We start from the raw sequence: 19,659 nt of genomic DNA, 5'->3' as shown, positions 1-19,659 counted from the left end.
CCTCCCTCGGCATTTGCTAGGTAGGGTGTTCTTCCTAGCTGAGATACACCGAAGAGCCAGGGCCTTTTAGTCTACTGCATTCTCATGATATCTTACTGTCTAGGGAGAGAAATCCCCTCATGGTGCTGCCCCTCTAAGATGTGGCCTTGAGATGGGATACCGATTCCTACTAAAATCCCTTTGCTCTTGTGGGTAAAATCCGCCTCCCAGCTGATTCTCTGAATGGTAGGGGCCTTGGATTGAAAAGGTTGGGAGCAAGGCCTCCAGGAATCCTGGGGTTTTGAGGCAAAGAGGGTAGTTAACTTCAGTCTCAGGAATGAGAAGGCACGGGGTGGACAGCTTCTTGGGAGGCTATATTACTGTCTACTGACCAAGGCTACTGCTTCTCCTAAACTTAGTGGTTACTAACAGCCTTAAGGCTGTTCCTGGGATTCAGTGCAGGCTGGGGTCACCCCAAAAGGAGGGCTCCTAAGGAACACTGCTTTGCTTCTGGATCTCCCCATGGCCTCGCTTGCCCTATCTGGACTGTACTTTCTGAAGGGTCTCTCTTCTTCCTCCTCTACACACTCTAACATGCTTATCCTGATGAAATCAGGTGGAACCAAACTCCAGGGACAACTTGGAAGGGGAAGGGAAGTGAAAAATGGTCAATGGAGGAGAGGAGAGGTGAGGAGGAAGAGGACGGGAAGAGATGATAGATAGATAGATAGCTGGATAGATAGATGATAGATAGATAGATAGATAAATGAGTATGGGGCTCAAGTCCAAAATTAGGACTTCTTTGCTCATTGCAATGAAAAGAAACCCACCTATCCCTGGCTTAAGCCAAATCTGTAAGGACATCAGGCCTGTCTGCATACAGAGCTCTCACCATGTTGTCAAGACTGATTTCCTTCCAACTTAGAGCTAAACCATCAACTACATTGGCCCCATTCTCTAGCAGACATTGGCAAGATGGCCCCGGGAATGGCAGGTGTTAACACTACTTACTTCCACTCTACTGGAAGGAGTTTCCACCAAAGTCTCAGAATTGAGTCTTATTGCCCAGTTTGGGTCCTACTCTCACTCCTGGAATCAAGGGTGGGGATCATCTGCTCCCAGACTACAAGATCTGAGCACAGGGGAGCAGTTGATTTTTCCAACAAAAGGTAAAGTGCTGTTAACGGAAGCAGAGAAAGCAACAAATGTCCACTGCAGACCCTACCTGGAATCAGCAAATCAAGCTTCCTAACATGAGGACGTCCGGCTGACCACGAAGGTACGTGTCAGGGTTAGGGGAAGCATTGAAGCAGGGGGATGACATGAGAAACTTCTGACATACTCCCGGTCCCCCAAGGGTTCCAGTCAGTCTTATCCGCCTTTGTCTTCAGTCTTAAAGCACAAGGCCAGGGCATTTAATTTCTGCCTCCCAGGCAGAAGCTACTTGGAGAAGTCTAGTTTTCCCAGTTCAGGAATCTGCTTAATTGAGTTAGCTCCCTGGGGCTGAGTCTATCAACCAAGATGCCAGACCCAGTAATAAACTATTTTGTGAACTCTAAACTTCTTTTTTTTTTTTTTTTTAGATTTTATTTATTTATTTGACAGACAGAGAGCACAAGTACACAGAAAGGCAGGCAGAGAGAGAGGGGGAAGCAGGCTCCCTGCAGAGCAGAGAGCATGATGCGGGGCTCGATCCCAAGACTCTGAGATCATGACCCGAGCTGAAGGCAGAGGCTTAACCCACTGAGCCACCCAGGTGTCCTGAACTCTAAACTTCTGACTAAATGTTAAAAGAGGGCAAGTAGAAGTAGGGAATAGGGGTGGAGAAAAGCCAGAGGTCCAGGAGCCATGGACTGTAGGCTTTGGAAGAGAAAATACAGACTCTGGAGTGAGAAAACAGGGTTTGAAACCTGGTGCCGGGGCGCCTGGGTAGCTTAGTTTGTTAAGCATTGACTCCTGATTTCAGCACAGGTCATGATCTCAGGGTTGTGAGGTTGAGCCCTGTATCAGGCTCCACTCTGGGCGCAGAGCCTGTTTACGGGTCTCTTTCTCCAGGTGCCTGGGTGGCTCAGTGGGTTAAAGCCTCTGCCTTGGGCTAAGGTCATGATCTCAGGGTTGTGGGATCAAGCCCCGCATTGAGCTCTCTGCTCAGCAGGGAGCCTGCTTCCCCCTACCCCTCTGCCTGCCTCTGCCTACTTGTGATCTCTGCCAAATAAATAAATAAAATCTTTTAAAAAAAAAGTCTCTCTTTCCCTCTGCCTCTCCTCTGACTCCCTTTCCCTCTGTCCCTCCCATCCATTCTCTCTCTCCCTCTCTAAAAAAAAATAATAATAATAAAGAAAAGAAAAAAAAAAAGAAACCTAGTAGTGCTCTATACCAGCTGTAACCTTGGGTAAGTTACTGAACCTCTCTGATCTTCAGTTTCCTCTTCTATAAAATGAGGATAACGATACTAACCCCTCAAATTATCATAGGCTCAAATACAAGAGCATAACATAAGCCTTTATCACAGTATCTGGAACTTCAGAAAGTGTATGATCTATGGTGAGTATAGACTCCACCCAAGACTTCCTATTTCAAAGGTTTTTTTTAAAGATTTCAACATTTGCTGCACTACAGGCAGCCTCAGAAACAGAGGAGGGGGAAAGAGGGTGTGCTCCTAGAGGGAGAGACACTGACCCTACTCCTCACTTCCTTGCTTAGTATCTGCGGCTCCCAGTGGAGTCAGAGACCCATGGCCCCATTCCCAGGCCTGGCAAAACCCAGGATCAGCCCAGACCAGGCAGGTGGCATGTTGCTCCTTCTTAAAGACCTCCAGGTAACAGATTCCTTGGCCTCCTTGCCTCTGGAATTCCATAGGTAGGATGCTCTTCCTTGTGACCAACTCCGAAACCTCCAGCATCGACCATACTTCCACACTTTACATCCGTGCAGGCAGTCATTCAACTGTGGGTTCATTCTCGGTATAATAATTATTGGGCCCCTGTTATGCCAGGTAGCATGCCAGCTGCTGGAAATACAAAAATGAGTAAGATGCCCTTGACTTCAAGGGGCCTGGAGTCCAGAGGGAAGGAAAACCTCGACAGTCATTGTAGTACATGGTAGGCACATTAACAGAGGTCGGCTCTGAACAGTTTGGAGATCCCAGGGGCCCCTAACTTGGCTTTGGGAAAGGGAAATCAGGGAAGGCTTCTAGGAGGAGGTGACACGTGAGCTGAGTCTTAAGGGACGGCTGAGCGAGCAGGTCCGAGCAACAGTTATTTTGTGACTTTTGTTTCTCAGCCTTTATCACACAAGAAGCCAAACATTGGTCTTCGTTGAGCTGCTTATCACGTGGAGATGACATCACATTGACTGCGCGGGGCAATTACCAAGCGGAAATTGTAGCCCAATGCCTGTGATTCCAGGGTGATAACAGCTTGGGCACTAGACCTCTTGTGGTGAATGATGCCCTACAGCGCTGAACGGGATGCACCAGAGGGCTGGCTGCAGGCTCCCCCTTCAACGGAAAGTGCAGGAAAATTCCTGGAAGGGCCTGATCCTCACAGAGACTGGGAGTGGTGGCCGGCTGGGGCAGAGCTCGGAATCATCTTCTCCCCTTGATCCAGCATCAGCGACTGTGTGGGTGGTGATGAGGACCATGCTGCCTAAAATGCGGAAGGAAAGAACCAGATGACCTCTAAAGGTCCTCTCTTTTTAGGGGAGTGGACAGTTTAAGAATCTGGCTCTTTCTAACTTATTCCAAGGATCTTGGCTCAAGGTACTGCTGTTGGTCTTCCCCTCAAACTGATTAGCCAGACCACGATAGGAAAGGTGTCCCGCTGGGGCCCCTGGGTGGCTCTGTGGTTGGGCACCTGTCTTCGGCTCGGGTCGTGGTCCCAGGATCCTGGGATCGAGCCCCGCATCAGGCTCACTGCTTGGCAGGAAGCCTGCTTCTCCCTCTCCCACTCCCCCTGCTTGTGTTCCTTCTCTTGCTGTTTCTCTGTCAAATAAATAAATAAAATCTTAAAAAAAAAAAAAAAAAAAAGGAAAGGTGTCCCAGACTCCTGTGTCGCAGGTGTGGGGAGCCCAGAAGAGGTGTTCAGAACTGGAGCACTTTGCAAAAGGCCACTCAGCAAACACTAAATAGAATGCTGGCCACTAGCATTGGTCAGGTAAGCTACGCTCCTCCACACGACACAAAGAGGAGTAGCTTTTCCTGCCTACCCACTGTCTCGTCACCCTGAACACCAAACCCCAGAAAAAAAAACAGAAGATAAACGAAGTCAGACTGCAGCAACCAATTGAAGTGATCCCTCTTCACCTCCGCTTGGCTCTGGCTGCCACCCTCTGTCATCCTTGCCTACACTACCCGTAGACAAAGGTCCCTCTGGGGTAGAAGCCCCCTCCATCCCTCCCCTCCCCGCACCGCCACTCGGTCACAACGGTCAGCGTGGAGCCAGGTGCTAGGGATGGCCCTATACCAGTCTTCAAGCATCCCACATCTCCATTATTGTCCTCCTTCTGTTTCTGGTGGGTGCCTATCAGAATTTTCGAGAAGTGCTCAGGTTAGACCTTCTGAAGAATTTGCTCGCTTCTTAAAGATAAGAGCAGAAATGTGTAACCCAAGAAGGCAGTCGTCTCCTCAGGGCAATTTTAAAGAAGAGTATTTCTACCTGTTGAGTCATATGCAGTTCTGTTTCGGGGGAGGGCTATGGACAGAAGACAGACAGACGGAGTGACTTCCCCAGAGCAGCGGGTGCCAACTTCTCCGGAGGTAGGGAGGGAACCAGACAGACAGCCCTTGTTGGGTAGCAAGAGGTTTTTGTTAAAGACAGCCGGCAGCAGCTCTCCGGACCCCTCCCTTCACACTTGGGTCTGCCCCTCTATTTGCCTGCTCTCCTCTCCCCACCCTCCCTACTTCCCAGGTTAAATACGGAAAGCAGTTATCCCTTTCCCTCCTCATTCTTCCTCTGCTAAAGCCTTTGCAGGGAGGGCACAGACGTTTCTGCCATCTTCAGATCCTGCCTTCTGGAAGCTCTTAAACTGAGATGGACACACAGGCTAGGCAGACATTTAAATCATCTCCTCCCTGCCTTTGGGTTGGGCCTGGATACCGCCCCCTCTCTACGTCTGTTCTTTCTTTTCAAGTAGCACGGAGGGGTGGGGCAGAGTCAGAATGACGACAGCTGGCCCCAGCTTTGTGACTTACTGGTCATCAGTCCTCTCTGATCGTCATGTCCCTGGGAAACCAGTGTAATGACACCTGTTTCTTAAGACCGCCAGAATGAAAGGAGATAATGCGAGAAAAGTGGCTGCCCATTGTCTGGCATATAGTAGGGGCGGATAAATAGTAGTTTAATGAGTGACTGAAAGGTAAGTGCCCAACCCAAGCATTTGCCCAGGTCCCAGGGGGAAGTCTTGGTTCAAGGAGTCATGGAGATGGGGGGCTCAAGAGCTATTTAAATAGTGGGAAAGACTGAAGGTGCCAGATGCCCGAGCCTCTGCTGCAAAGCCAATCCCACTCTAGGTTTCTGTAAGGGCCCACCTCCTGTGGTCCTTCCCAGGTGAGAAGGTGAGGGAAGGGGAATTTCTGGAATCCGGGATTCAGTATCGGCTTGAGAACGAACCAGAAGGGCTAGAATCCAATTCTTGAGATGGAGGCAGATTCCACTGCTGGCTCCCCGTCCCTACATCCCCTCCCAGCAAGGCTGATCTCCCCAGGTCTCCCCAACACTCCCCGAGTCTATGGATCCTGAAGCCTGCAGAACCCGCTTGAGCTGTGCAGGGTGAGAGGGCCTGTCAGCTCCAAGCAGGGGAGAAGAGTCCTGGGCTAGCCGTCAGAAGACCTCTGTTCTAGGGGCACCTGGGTGGCTCAGTGGGTTAAGCATTTGCCTTCAGCTCAGGTCATGATCTCAGGGTCCTGGGATCGAGCCCCACATCGGGCTCTCTGCTCAGCAGGGAGCCTGCTTCCTCCCCACCTCTCTGCCTGCCCACTTGGTGATCTCTCTCTCTGTCAAATAAATAAATAAAATCTTAAGAAGAAGAAGAAGAAGAAGAAGAAGAAGACGACGACGACCTCTGTTCTATTCCCTCCTGCCAAATGTGGTGATCTCAAGCAGTTCAGTCAATCTGTCTGTCCGAGCCTCAGTTTCCCCATCTGCAGCATGGGAATAATATCTCAAACCCCCTTCTCCCTATCACATAGGACTATTGCAAGGGTCGAATTAAACATCCCGTGCAGAAAAAGCACTTTGTAAACTGTCAAGTTTTCTGCAAACACAGACGAGTCCGTGGACGCTCTGGAGTAGAGGACCCAGGAGATGGGGCAGACCGTAAATTCTTGTCTGGCACGGGGGCCAGGAAGGATCCTTGCAGTTGGGTTTTCTTTGATCTGCATTTGAAATTTAATGAGCACTTAAGGCATTGCTGACACTCTAATTAGGATTAAAAATTAAATTCAAAAGCCATCACTTGTTCCCTTCCTTCCACACTCACTCCCTTGGCTCTGCTGAGCACAGCCATTAACCGAAAACTATTTTTAAAGTTGCTGTACACTCATTTGCTCTACACTGAAACAAATGAAAGACAAATATTTTGTTAGAAAAACAAATCACGAACCAAACTAGAGTTAAAAAAAAACAAAAAACAAAAAAACAAATCGAAAACCTACTTAAATTAACACCAAACCACTACAGCCCCTCAAAAACAGCGGAACCAAAATACAATCGGAACAGCAAAACAGGCCCCCAAGTAAATCGAACTGATTCTGCAGATCACCAAAGGCCCTGGATCCAAAAGAAACTGCTCTCGACCCTCACCTCCTCGGGTTCTGGCTTTCCCGCATCAGATTTAGTACTCCTTCCTTTCCCGGGATGCCTACTGATGCCCCAGAGGCGCTGAATCCCTAGGGATGCGGAAATGAGGGAGACAGTCCCCTCCACCCAGGACCACGTGGTCCGACAGGCTTGCCCTCTGCATGCATACTGGCACTGCCCAGTGCCAGTGCCTTCCCGCAGCACCGCTCTGCCCAACATGGCCCAGTACAACAGAGTTCTCGGCACCCCCACTGAACCTTGTGATTGCCAGCATCAGAGCCTGAAACCGTCAGTACACCAAAAACCCAAAACCCCAACAAACAAAAGTTGAGCCACAAAGACCTCTGCGGTGACAAAGATTGGCGATCCTCTGAGACCAGCTCATCCAAGCCAGCAGAGTAAGCGTGCTCTGATTTAACTCAGCATCGCACCCCTGCCATTCCGACACCACGCCGTCTAACGACTGCAGTAAGGGCTGTCCCATCCAGTCCTCTCCGCAGGAATGGCAGGAAGTGGGAAAAATGAAATTGCTGCCTGTCGGGTGTAGATGACCACCCACACTCAGCAAGGGGGAGAGCTGGAAGCCAGGCCTCCTGTGGAGGACCCAGCAAGGTTCCTGCAGGGGGGAAAATGGCCCTGAGACAGCTGCTGGGATTTGCTCCTTGGTCACACAAATACAGCCAGAACTGTCCATCCTTGTCGCCCTTGGACCCTCCCCGCTGAAGCCACTATTGTCTTCCCAGGAGCAGAGTGCTCCCTATCTGATTGCTGGAGCAGCCCTCCCCACAGACTCAGGCGCTGTTTGACTATATTATCTATCATCTTGGGGGCTGAACTTTGGCTGTGTTATCTAGTTGCAGCCTCCTTTTATCTCCTGTCATCTAGGCTCAGGCCAATTTTAAGGACTTCTGTCTCGATGACTCTGCCTGTCCCTCTTAACCCCCTGTCCCTATGGCGGCACGTTTGTCCCCGAGCCCTTGGGGCCAACCTATGGCTGCATCAGTTTCCCCAGCTCTGACTTCCTGGATCCAGTTTCCTCCCCTTGCCCGGGGTTATGTATGACAAGGACCGGAGGCATGGGGACAGATGTTGTCTGGATAAAGAGCTTGCCTTCAGCCATCACCAGACTCCTCTGCAGGGGAGTGGGAAGAGAGACACTGGGAAGAATTTCAAAGTCCAGCTGGATCCCCACCAGCTAGAAGAAGCCATCCCCCAAAGGCTCCAGCCCATCTTCAGCTTCCCCTTCACTAGACTGTCTTTGGCTTTTTCATCTAGATCCAAGTTTTAGACATGATCACACACTCTTTTGGTGTTATCGCGCTCTCTCTCTTTTTTTTTTCAGATTACTTTTGTTTTTTATTTGAGAGAGAGAGAAAAGGCACTTACACACTCACCTGTGCTATGGGGAGGGGCAGCGGGAGAGGCAGCAAGAAACTTAAGCAGGCCCCTCCCTTAGCCCCTCCCAGGACTCCATCCCAACAACACAAGATCACGACCCAAGCCAAAACCAAGAGTCAGACACCACCCGCTGCATCACCCAGGTAACCCTGCTGTTATCTATTTTATGTGTCTCCACAACTCAATGGGAGGCTTCTAGAAGACAAAGACTGTGTTATATATAACTATGTTATATGAAACTGCCTGGCACGGCACCGGGCATGGGTCATCCCTGCCTGCCACTTAGGTTTCCAATCTACTTTCCACACCGTTGCCACAGCAAGCTTGCTCTACATAGACCCGGAGGGGTTGCTCAGCGCCCTTAGTAGTCCAGCCCCCCAGCCTACACTCCATCCTTCTTACCTCTGTACCTTTGCTCATGCCATTATCCTCATGGCTCTACCCCACCCACCCCTCCAAAACAGATTAAAGCTTACTCTTCAAGGTTTTTCAGGTACCTCCAAATACCATCTCCTTTCTAGAGTCTTCTAACATTCTTTTTTTTTTTTTTTAAAGATTTTATGTATTTATTTGACAGAGATCACAAGTAGGCAGAGAGGAAGGCAGAGGGAGAGAGTGGGGGAAGCAGGCTCCCTGCTGAGCAGAGAGCCCGATGCAGGGCTCCATCCCAGGACCCTGGGATCATGACCTGAGCCGAAGGCAGAGGCTTTAACCCACTGAGCCACCCAGGCACCCCTAGAGTCTTCTTCTAAGATTCTTGTCAGAAGTAGTCAGTCCCTGTGTCCATAGAAGTATGGTAGTCATTGCTGTTAATCTCTTACCTTGCCTAATTTACAAATTAAACTTGATCATAGGTATGTAGGTAGGTGCATATAGGGAAAAACATAACATAGCTAGGATTCAGTACCATCCAAAGTTTTAGGTGTCCCCTGGGGGTCTTGGAACGTAAGTGGGGCAAGGGTGGGGGGTACTACTGTGGGTCGTCTAGGTGGCTCAGTTGGTTAAGCAGCTGTCTTCAGCTCAGGTCATGTTACCAGGGTCCTGGGAATGAGCCCCAGGTCAGGCTAATTGCTTAATGGGGAATCTGTTTCTCCTTCTCCCTCTCCCCGCCACTCCCTCTACTTATGCTCTCTCTCTGTCAAATAAATAAAATCTTTAAAAAAAGAAGGGGGGGACTACTATATTTTCATACTTCACTTTTTAACACATATTATCTAGCACTCAATAAATACATTTCAAAGAATAACTATAACACCTTCTATTGTGGTTACTTACGCTACAAATATATATATTTTCCTCTCCTAAACTATAAGCTTTATTATCTCTGTGCATCTTGTCTGGGCCCAGTGGATGTTGAAGCCGTTCAACATTCAAGAAATGCATCCTGATTTGAATAGTAGGTATCCAGTAATGAATACAATGAATGAATAAAATTCACTGAAATGAGTATGCCTAAATGGTAGATACCAGCTCAAAGGGTTTCTATATTACTTTCTGTATCACCTCGTACAAGGGACCAAAAAACCCAAATTAGTGTAGCTTATGCATGCATAATGAGTCACATAACCAGCTCATTTGTAGGGACAGGAAGAGCACAGTGGGATATGAGGTACAGTTGACTCAAATGTTGCCAGGACTCACTCTTCCCCTCTCCTTTCAGCCTCTCTCCCCATGTAAGCTTTACTCTTTCCCACAGGCCGCCTTCTTCCATGGGCAGGAAACATGGCCGCTGATAATTCAGGAGCCTCGCACCTCACAGTGTCCTCTGCTGGAGGGTAGTAAACCTTGTTCTCTCTGCGGTCCTAAGTTCAAAAATCCCAGGAAAGGATCTAATTGGCTCAGTTTGGGCCAATTAGGGGTGGGACCGCTAGTGAAATGACAGTTCCCTTGTTAACAGTGAGAAGAAAGACAGTCTTAAAGAAGCTGGTGTGGGTGTGGGGAGGATAGTTGTTGCTCTAGGCAGGCAAACAGCTCGCATTCAAACGAGGTGAGGAGAATCTGCGAGTGTGATCTGGGGAACTCATGAGGGAGCTCTCAAGGGGCCAGATGAACATATTCTGTTAAACACCTAAGGGAGAGACAAGGCTGAATGCACTTTCTTCAAATGAGAGGAGGGGTGGGGACAGGGTCCTCTGTGAAGGGTCCTCTGTGAAGGCCACCCTGCCGAGACTGGCCTGCTCCAGGGAGGCCATGGCCCAGCGGTGGGGATAAGAAGAAAAGGGGGCTCCTTGGAGGCTGGGGCAGTCAGCCATACACAACAGCCCAGGCAGGAACCTTTGTGGGTAGACGTAGTCCCCTCCATCTTGCCATGGTGGGGGGAGGGGCACAAATCCACTGTCTTACATTTAGTGGTTATTTCTATGGGTCGATTTATTTTTATCCATTCTAGACCTCAAGCCTGCTGCTGGAAGAAATAAGGCACGGAGGTTTCTGGGTTTCCAGAAAGCACAGGTTTTTGTGGCTGGCTCAGCTGCAGAGATCAGGCTAAAGACCCCTAAAGTCACCTTGACCCACCTCTCACATCCTCCCCTCTTGCCTTCACCAGGGCTGGGGGCTGGAATGGGGTGGAGGGTTCCTCTTCTCTCATCCCACCACCCCCACCTGGGCAGGGGGCAGCCCTGGGCTCTGAGAGAAGGGAGGACCAGCCAGCCAGAGGTGGGACACACATGGGAGCCTCTTTGGCAGCACCTCTCCCCCAGAGCCTGTCTCCCCAAAACTCCCCAGGGAGTTTGAAGAGAGGATCTTGCCTTTCACATACTAACCAGCTAGGAACGGCATCATGTCTCAGCCCCCACATGCCAGGCAGCCGAAGTCAACTTCTCCTTTAATGGGACCACACATCTGGCCTAACTTGTTACTCCCCCAAGACAAGTTTACTGAACAGTTAGGCAATGCTTCCACGCACAGCCACTGCAGACAAGCTTAAAATATACTTTAATACATTTAAAGCACCATTCTGGAGACTGGCTTTCTCAGGATAAAGATGCAATTGACACTCATTGGGCTCTGAAATGTCAAGTTACGGCAATCCAGCAGGGAGCCCGACAAGCTGTAAATCTGAAGCCTGCTCCGTGGAATCCTTTCCTTCCATTCCCATGTCTTCCCCAACGATCCATCTGGGCTCCTGAAGCTGACATTTGGGTAGGACTTCCCAAACTCTAACAAGGTACCGTCCCTATCCCTGCCAGGAGGTCCTCCAGGGAAATGCCCTGGGGAGGGGGGTGGGAGGGACCCAAGAAGGTGGGAGGGGGCGGGGAGTGAATGAAAACCAACCTCACCCTTGGGTGAAGCTTGGAAAGAAATCCATGGATGGGGGCGCCTGGGTGGCTCAGTGGGTTAAGCCTCTGCCTCCAGCTCAGGTCATGATCTCAGGGTCCTGGTATGGAGCCCCGCATTGGGCTCTCTGCTCAGCGGGGAGCCTGCTTCCCCCTTTCTCTCTGCCTGCCTCTCTGCCTACTTGTGATCTCTCTCTCTCTGTCAAATAAACAAATAAAATCTTAAAAAAAAAAAAAAAAGAAGTCCATGGATGGTTTCCATAGAAGGTGCTATGTGCTCCCCCTAACCCCCTGCAACCTTCTACCGGCTGGGCAGGAGAGAAGCAGCACAGGACAGGCAGAGGCTTATTTTGGACCTGGTTCCCCACATGGATGGCACCAGACAGTCTCCATCTTGGGGAGCTCTAAGTTCTGTGCCCAGCATAACAAATCTAAAACAGTTTCCTTCTTTTTATCTGTTTAACTTTCCCTGGGGTCAGAAATAGGATGAATATGAGTTACTGAGAAGCAGCGGGATAGGAAAGTAAAGAGAGGAGAAAAGGACCCAAATGTTAGGAAATCAGAGAGGATGCTAAGAGACAGAAGGAAAGTGGACCCTAGAAGCCTAAATCACAAGTCTGTTTCTCCATGTGCGGATGGTTCTCCGTCCTGGGGTGGGGAGGACAGGATGCGAGGCAGGACGGAGCTGGTGTGAAGGGCTGCGTTAGGCTGAAAGGATCTAAGAGGCCTTTTCCAAACGCCTGAAGTTCTGCTGGGTCACCTTTTTCACTGCACAGTTGACAACCCTAACCTGTGAAGTATAGATCAAGGTGCCTTCCAGAAGCACATGAATATGAATGAGTGGTGTGCTGAGGTAGGTGTGGGAATAGATCAGTCAATGTAGATTTGTTGTGTGAATCAGTGGATGGTACGTGTTTGTACTTGAAAGCCACAATCAAAATCCAGGCAAAAGCTATGGGTGGCACTCTTGCACAATGCTGGTGGGGGTGTGGCTGTGGAGGTGTGATTAACAATTTATAGGCTGTGTATAAGTGTGCATGGATGCCGCAGTGAGGGCAAATGAACATGGAAATGTGTGTTGGAGCAGGACACAAACACAGGAAAATTCATGGACTTTGGAGTCGGTCTGACTTAGCTTTGCATCCTGGCTCTGTCATTAACCAGGTGTATAACCTTGGGCCAGACACTGGTCCTCAATTTCCCCAACTCTGAAATGAGGATGATAATGAGTACCTGCCAAGATTGCCGGGAGCATCAGAAATAATACCGTGTATACAAAGCTTTTCTGCTTTAGCCCACACATAGTAGGGCTCATAAGAAAGCAGCTATTATCATGCACTATGGATGGGCCCCTGGTAGGCAGGGAGGTAAGAGGGAGCAAAATATGACCCAGGATCATGTGTGTGAAGTCTGGGTGAGGAGGTATGGGCTAAGATATGTGTGAAAGCAAAGCTGTGTACGTGTGTGCATCCTTCTCCTCCAGGGAGCCCCCTATTGACACAGGGGAAGGAGGGTGGGGGGCCAGTGGCCAAGGTGCAGCAGACACCTTGTGTTTTGGGGTCCTGGGTCCAAGTGAGTAAGAGGGTGAGAGGCCCTTAGGAGCTGCAGGAAACCAACCTCGGGCAGAAGCTTCCTTTTTTTCCCTCCACCCAGCAACGGTAGAATACCGCCGCCCACATCCACTCCCCACCTCTACCCCCCACCCTACTTTCCTTCCCACTAGCGACAGCAAGGGCGGGGAGGAAACCAGAGAGAAGAGAGGATTCCTCCCCTCCATTTCTCCATTCCCCCTTAAGACAAACCAGGAAGCAGCTGCGGCTCGAAATCGGGCCACCTTAACAGTAGAGTAATGGTCTGGCCTCCAGCCAAGCCCCACCTCCGTCCCAGCTCTCGCTCCTCCCCCTTCTCCTCCCTCAATGCTCCGGAGCTGGTGAGCAAGAGTCTGGCCGGAGTTGGCTGGAGCTGTTGCCATGACAAGCATTTTCTTAAGAGAGCTCTGCTGTTGAGACCGTCCAAAGCTGGGGGCTGAGGGGGAAAGCACGAACTTCCTGGGGAACCATCCCTCCGAGGAGAGCAAGACCAGAGACACCGGTCCAGCACCCATTTTCTTCCCGGAACCTGAGTGGTCCTTCCCTTGGCCGGGGGAAGAGACCCAGCCCACTCCCCGGCGGTAGCTGGAAAAGCGAGAGAGCCAAGCCAGCATCAATAACGTGGTTGCCACACTGGGGAGACCAGTGGGTGGTCACCCCCATCCTACCCCGTCCATGGAAACCCGGAGGGAGAGTCTCGCTTGGAGAAGCCTGGATCTTTGCTAGAAAGAGAGGTAGGCTTGCAGAGAATGAATTGACTCGCGATTTGCAAACTTTCTTTCTTTCTTTGCTCTCAATGGCTTCTAAAACTCCCTAGCATGTTTCTTGCCTAGCACGTTTCTTGCGGCTGGGTTTGGAGTGTGTGTGTTTGTGTGTGTGCATGTGTGTCTGTGTGCGTGCACGCACAGATTTGTCAAACACTGTATTTCCTAGATTCCGTTCTGAGAGACCGCGTAATCAAACAAGTGATTTCTTTCTCTTTTCCTAGTTTTTGTCATTCCTGGGCCGTGGGGGGTAGGGAGATGGAGACATTGTCTTTCTCACACCCAAACTGCGCTTTTGGAAAAAGCATTTATTTCCCTCCATCCGTTCCTGCCCTCCCCCTCCCCCTTGGCTTGGGAATGAGACGCAGAATGGAAAACTGTTGCAAAAATATTTTCCGCGTCTGTTCCCTTTCTTCAAAGCCCCAAAGAGAGATGGAAAAAAAAAAAAAAAAAAGAAAGAACTGAGTAAGAAATTTTCAACAGGAAGGAGGGCCTGCGATGAGGGACTGGGAGAGGGGCTCACTTGGGGGGGGGGGGGTGGAGGTCGGAGAAGTTGGGGGGTAGGGAGGGGGAGTGCACAAATTAAATTTCTTTAGCTTCGTGGAGAAGCCTCAGCAGTTTCTCTGCCGCTTGCAAAACATCCTCAGACTTTCACGTCTATAATTAGCTGTGGAAAAAGCTGGGAGTTCCCTCGCCCCGCTGTTGTTGAGTGTGTGCCGAGCGTCAAGAACCAACTGTTTGAGTGTCTCTGAGGGCACCGCCCCACACATCTCTGGTCCCACAGGGGAGGAAAGAGCAGGGGGTGAAGTTGGAAAGTTTGCAATTCCAGGGCTGGTGCCTGTGGGGCTGGTGAGCGTTGGGCGGCCGGGGGTTGGTCACAGGCATCCTGGGGATGGTCCCCTGGCGTCCTGAGCCACGGCGCCGTCTTGCAGAAGAGCTGAAAATGGGGCTGGGATGGTCCCTCCCGCTCTCCTGCACACGCTCGCTCCCTCACATACTTGGCTGGCTCTTGGGGTGGAGGAGGCCGGCTGGCACCCTCCCCAAGGCGAGGCCCGCCTCCCGCACTCCCGCGTCTCCGAAGGACCCACCGCTCTTCTCCAGCTGCGTGGGGGTTGGGGGGGGCGCGGGAGTGGCCTGCGCATCCCGGGAGCGAGTGGGCACTCTGCTGGCCAGAGGCACCTCCCCCGGGCATTCTTGCCGGACTTACAACAACTTGCAGACGCGGTGTCGGCGCCGGCTGGCCTGGTAGGGGGGATGTTGGATGGAGAAATCGCGGGCACGCAACTGACGCGGCGGGGGAGGGGAAGTGAATCCCGGGCTACAGCGCCATCTCCTCTGGGTGGGGTGTCTGGCAGGGAGGCTGCAGATCCTCCCCTCCCTTCTGGAGCTCCTCCCCAGAGCTGCCCCTTCTTGCCCTTCCTATTCCGAAGCCCCCCTCCAGCCCCCTCAGCGCCGGCCCTCTTTCCGTGGAAGAAAGGAAAGAGACCAGGGTCATCCTAGGCTGGGACAAGCCGTGGAGGGGGCCCCTAGGCGGTTCAGGACGGGCTGGCTGGGGAAAGGTGGAGGAGGAGGGCAGGAGGAGGTGGTGGCTCCAATGGCTTAGTGAGGGGGTCCGGCTTGGCTAGGGGTGGTGGCGTGGGAAGCGGGCGCTGGGAGGTGGGTCCTGGACCTGAAGCTGACGATCAGCAGGGTCGGTCTGGGGGAGGGGTGGGGGAAAGGAAGCACCTGCCTTCTGCCCTAGCTGATTTGGTTGGACGGGTGGTAAAGGTGGGAGCTTAGCAGCTGGGAAGAAGGAAGCAAAGTACTGTTGGAGGAGAGATTAAATGGGGGCCCAGGGAGCAACAGGAACCAGTTTTTATTTTGAGGCGTTGGATGACTGATCTGACTGCACTCCAAGGCCAGGCAGCTTCTCCCTCCTTGTCTCCTGATGGAGAATGAAGTGAGGCCTTCCCCAGTGGGCAGGGGACCCAAGACAGGATCCGTGCTCTTGTTCTGTAGGAAAGGGGGAGGGGGATCCATTTCTCCCCTCCTGCTGGGGAGCCCCATCCCCCTGCCACCATCTTGCTGAGGTTCAACCCGAAATCACCCCTCCCCCCGCGCGCCCTGCCACCGCGGGGGCCCATAATCCCACCATCCCAGCGGTTGGCCTTCCTACTTTCAGCGCTCAGACTAGGGGTAGGTTCTGGTGGGTTCGGGGAGGGCTTGTCCCCGAGGAGCAGGTCCCTATCTAGCGCGCGCCGAGGCGCCGGCTCTCCCATCCCCCGACCCCGCCGAGGCCTGGAGTCGCGGGGCGGGGGCGGTGGGGGCACCTCTTATCGGTTCCCGCCTGGGCTGCAGTAAAACCCGCGGCCCCCGAGCTCCCTGCGGCCGGCGCCGCGCCCCGTCGCGGCCTCTCCCGCAGCTCGGCTCCGCCCCCCGGCGCTGCCTTCCCGCGAGTACTGCGCGCGGGAGGCGCCAGAGCCGCCGAGCCCAGGTTTGCTGCCTCCCGGCCTGCGCTGAGCCTCCAGCCCCTCCCCGGGCCGCCGCCACCTCCGTGTCCCCGGCTGGATTCAAGGGCAAGTCTGGGTTCGAGACTGGATCGAAGGAGGCACAGTCTTAGCCCCGGGACTCTCCGCCCAGTACCTGACATGTTACAAGGTGCTTGGTCAACGTTTGTTGAAAGAAGGAAGTGACACTTCGGGAGAGACCGAGAATTGCCCCTCCTCGGGGCTGATGCCTAGCTAGCCCTGTGGGCTTCAGTTCCCCTCCGCACAATGGAAAGCCTGCGCCCGCTGTTATGGTGGGAGGGAGTGGCTGAGTCAGATTTGTCCGATCTCTCTGGTCTTTGGTGTCAGAACAAAGTCAAAATGGGAACGCCCAGTCAAGGGCAGAAGGAGAGCAGTTAGTTTGCCCGGGGTCTGAGTGCTGGAAGAAGTCACGTGGCGGTCCATGAGCAATGATGCTGGGAGCCTCAGTCTTCCCCAGGCTGGGCTGGAGGGTCTTCAGAGGAAGAGAGCCCTTGGGGCTACTGGCCCAGCCCGGACTCAGCTGCCACCTGTCAGCTACTCAACGTTCCACGGGAAACTGCCTCTGTTTCAAGAATTTAGCTGCTCTCAGTAATCCTCATGGGCCCTTTTCTCTTTTTGGTCCATGTTCTTGGTCTGGGACCCAGTGCCCAAAGACATGGATAAACTCTGCCTGTTTGGGGCCTTCCAGATCCATGAAGCTTTGTAAGGAGGAAAGAAGGGAGGTCGTTCTGGCTCCCCAGGACCTTAAGGAGCATGTTTGGCTTAGGCGTTTGACCCAGGTGTTTGGTTTGACCTTGAAGAGGAATGCCAGACCCTGAGCCCTCACTGCTTTCCCTGGAGGAATTCTTCCAGGGCTTTGATGTCTCCCCCCAGCCTACCCCTCAGACAGCACTCCCTTCCCAGCCCAGGTCCCTGCGCCTCCGACTTGATTCCCATCATCCCCAATTGGTATTTGGTCAGACTGGGAGGACATCCTTTCCCCTGCTCATTTCCCTTTTCTATAGAGTGGGTCATGGAAAGAGAGCAGCCCCTGGGGCTGGAGTCCCCAAGGTTTGTGTGGGATGTTTTGTGCTTCCTCTCCCAACATCTCTCTTTGTCTCCTTTTTCCTCTTTCCCTGGTGTGAGCCAGGCTTGCTCCGCTGACTTATTTCCTCTGCACGTGTTAAAAGAGAAATGACAGGGACTTCTGGATTCTGCCTCCACCTTAAGCCAGCCCACTGTGGTCAGCCCACAGTCCTGTGGGAGGGAAACCAGGCAGGATCCAGTTAGGACCAGAGCCAAGGGCTCCTGGTCAGCACAGGAGCTCTTGGAGCCAAGTTGTGTTGGGGAATGGGCTGGGGTGGGATGTGGAGAGACCAAAGGAGAGAAAAGGGAGGTGAGAATTTAGGCATCAAGGGGCAAGGATCCCTCCTCTCTACTGCCTTCCCCACTCTAATTCTCTCTGGCTGACGTTTTCAGCCCCATCCCTTCTCTGTTTTCTGATTTCCCAAGTGAAGTACAGAAAGCTCTAGGATAATTCAGGATGATGAACTGGGATGGCATCGGTGAGACCCCTTTGCCAGATCACTAGGGCAGGAGGAGTGGCAGGTACTGTGTTTACTGGTGGGGAGGTCAAGGTCTCTGAGAGGCTCAGGGAAACTCTCAGCTCAGAAACCTCTCCCAGGATCCACCTAGGTTGCAAAGTCAGTGCTAAAAGTGCAAACCGGTACAACTCCTAGAGAGGGCAAGCCAGCAGTATCTAACCAAACAGCATACGCATTTACCCAGCAGTCCTACTTCTAGGAACTTATCCAGAAAATGCACATTCACAGATACAAGAAGACATATGCACAAGGTGATTCTTTAAGGCATATTTGTAACAGGAAAGGAAATCACTGGAAGCTACCCAATGGCCATCTTTAACAGACTGGCTGAATCAACAACATCCACTCAATGGAGTACTATACAGCCAAAAAAAGTAGCAGCTCCGTGAACAGATATGACGTGATTTCTAGCATATGTTAAATGGAAGATACAAGATGGAAAAGAGTCTGTGTAGTATGCCACCTTTGCATTGAGAAAGCAAGAGAAATAAGAATAGTTTTTTGCAAGCACACGCATACTGACACACACACACTAACACACACACACTAACACATACAAAGGTTAAACCCGAACTTAATTTAAATGGTTACCTATAGGGTGGGTGGGAACAAGGTAGAGGAGATAGAGATGGGAATGAAACTTTACTATGACACTTTTTTAGACAGTTTTGGGTTTTGTACCAGGTATAAATATTTTACATAGTCACCAGTTAAATTAGATCCCAGAGAAAGAAAACAGCAAACCCCAAAGCTGACTGCAACAGAAATAATGAACCTAACTGAATGTCCATTTGATTACTCGTCAAAGAAAATAACTCAAGTAATTTTTTTTGGGTGTAATGCCTCAATGCTTAGTGGAATGTATATTCTCAGTATAAAAAGAACTACAAAAAAAATCTTGAACTTTACTTTATCATTGTGTTATTAGTCACGGTTGGTGTCAGAAATTGGGAACAGTTTTTTATTATAGGATAGATCCAGTGAGTAACCATATTGATAGCTTTGGAAATGAGGGTTTCACTATGGAAGAAGAGAGACAGAAATACAGAAACGGGGAAGGTGAGGCAGAACCCTGTGATCCTTTAACTCCTAGGCCTGTTCCCTGGAAGGGTCTAGAAGCAGTGCTACCCGGTAACGGTGAGCACATCTGGCGCCCAGATGTTTCTTTCTAAGGACCACTTCCCCCCACCAGAAAGCAGTGCTCCCTGGAGAAATGGTAGGTTCTAAGTGTGGGACTGGGGACGTACACGTGAATCATGTGATGCCAGAAAGCTAGAACATGCTCATGGCCAAAGGACACCAGAGTTGGCTTCAGGAGATTCCCCCGCCATGCAGTTTCGGGACACATTGAGCCTTGAAAAGAATAAGAGTAGTAGATTGTGAGACACTGAATAAAAGATGCCACGAGTCCATTCTGACGGTTAAAGTGGAACAGGGAGGGAAACCTCTTAGCACAAAGATGCCAACTAATGAAAGATGGCGGCACTGACAGACCTTGACATTTCCCAGTTTGCGACCCCTCATGTAGTAGCTGGTTCGCGCCAGGCTTACAAATGAATGCTCAACCTGTTGGGTGAAGGCTGATCTCAGTGCCTGTCACCTCATGAATTACTTACTCCCTGCAAAATGAAATACCTGTCTTTGCGACGGGGACATTCAGCACTGATACCCCTAACCCAATAACCAAACATCGGCCCTAGCGGGCCCACCCAGCCCAAATTCCTCCTGATGAGCTAGACGTCACCTTTAGTCTTGTCAAAAATGCTT

At 51.4% G+C, this 19,659-nt stretch overlaps 1 protein-coding gene across 1 annotated transcript in view; it reads left to right on the top strand.

Annotated features, from left to right (window-relative positions):
• Positions 1-13,367: 13,367 nt before the first annotated feature.
• The window catches only part of ATP2B4 (ATPase plasma membrane Ca2+ transporting 4), a 94,173-nt gene continuing 87,881 nt past the window's right edge, over positions 13,368-19,659 (top strand). Inside the window, exon 1 of the mRNA XM_080824119.1 lies at positions 13,368-13,772. The gene's annotated coding sequence lies outside the window, so the exon portion shown is untranslated. The remainder of the gene's footprint in view (positions 13,773-19,659) is intronic.

The sequence above is a fragment of the Martes martes genome (genome assembly GCF_963455335.1).
Source record: "Martes martes genome assembly, chromosome: 15".
In the NCBI taxonomy this organism is placed as follows: domain Eukaryota; kingdom Metazoa; phylum Chordata; class Mammalia; order Carnivora; family Mustelidae; genus Martes; species Martes martes.
The sequence above is the reverse complement of the archived record's forward strand: the minus strand, read 5'-3'. Positions and strand labels throughout refer to the sequence as shown.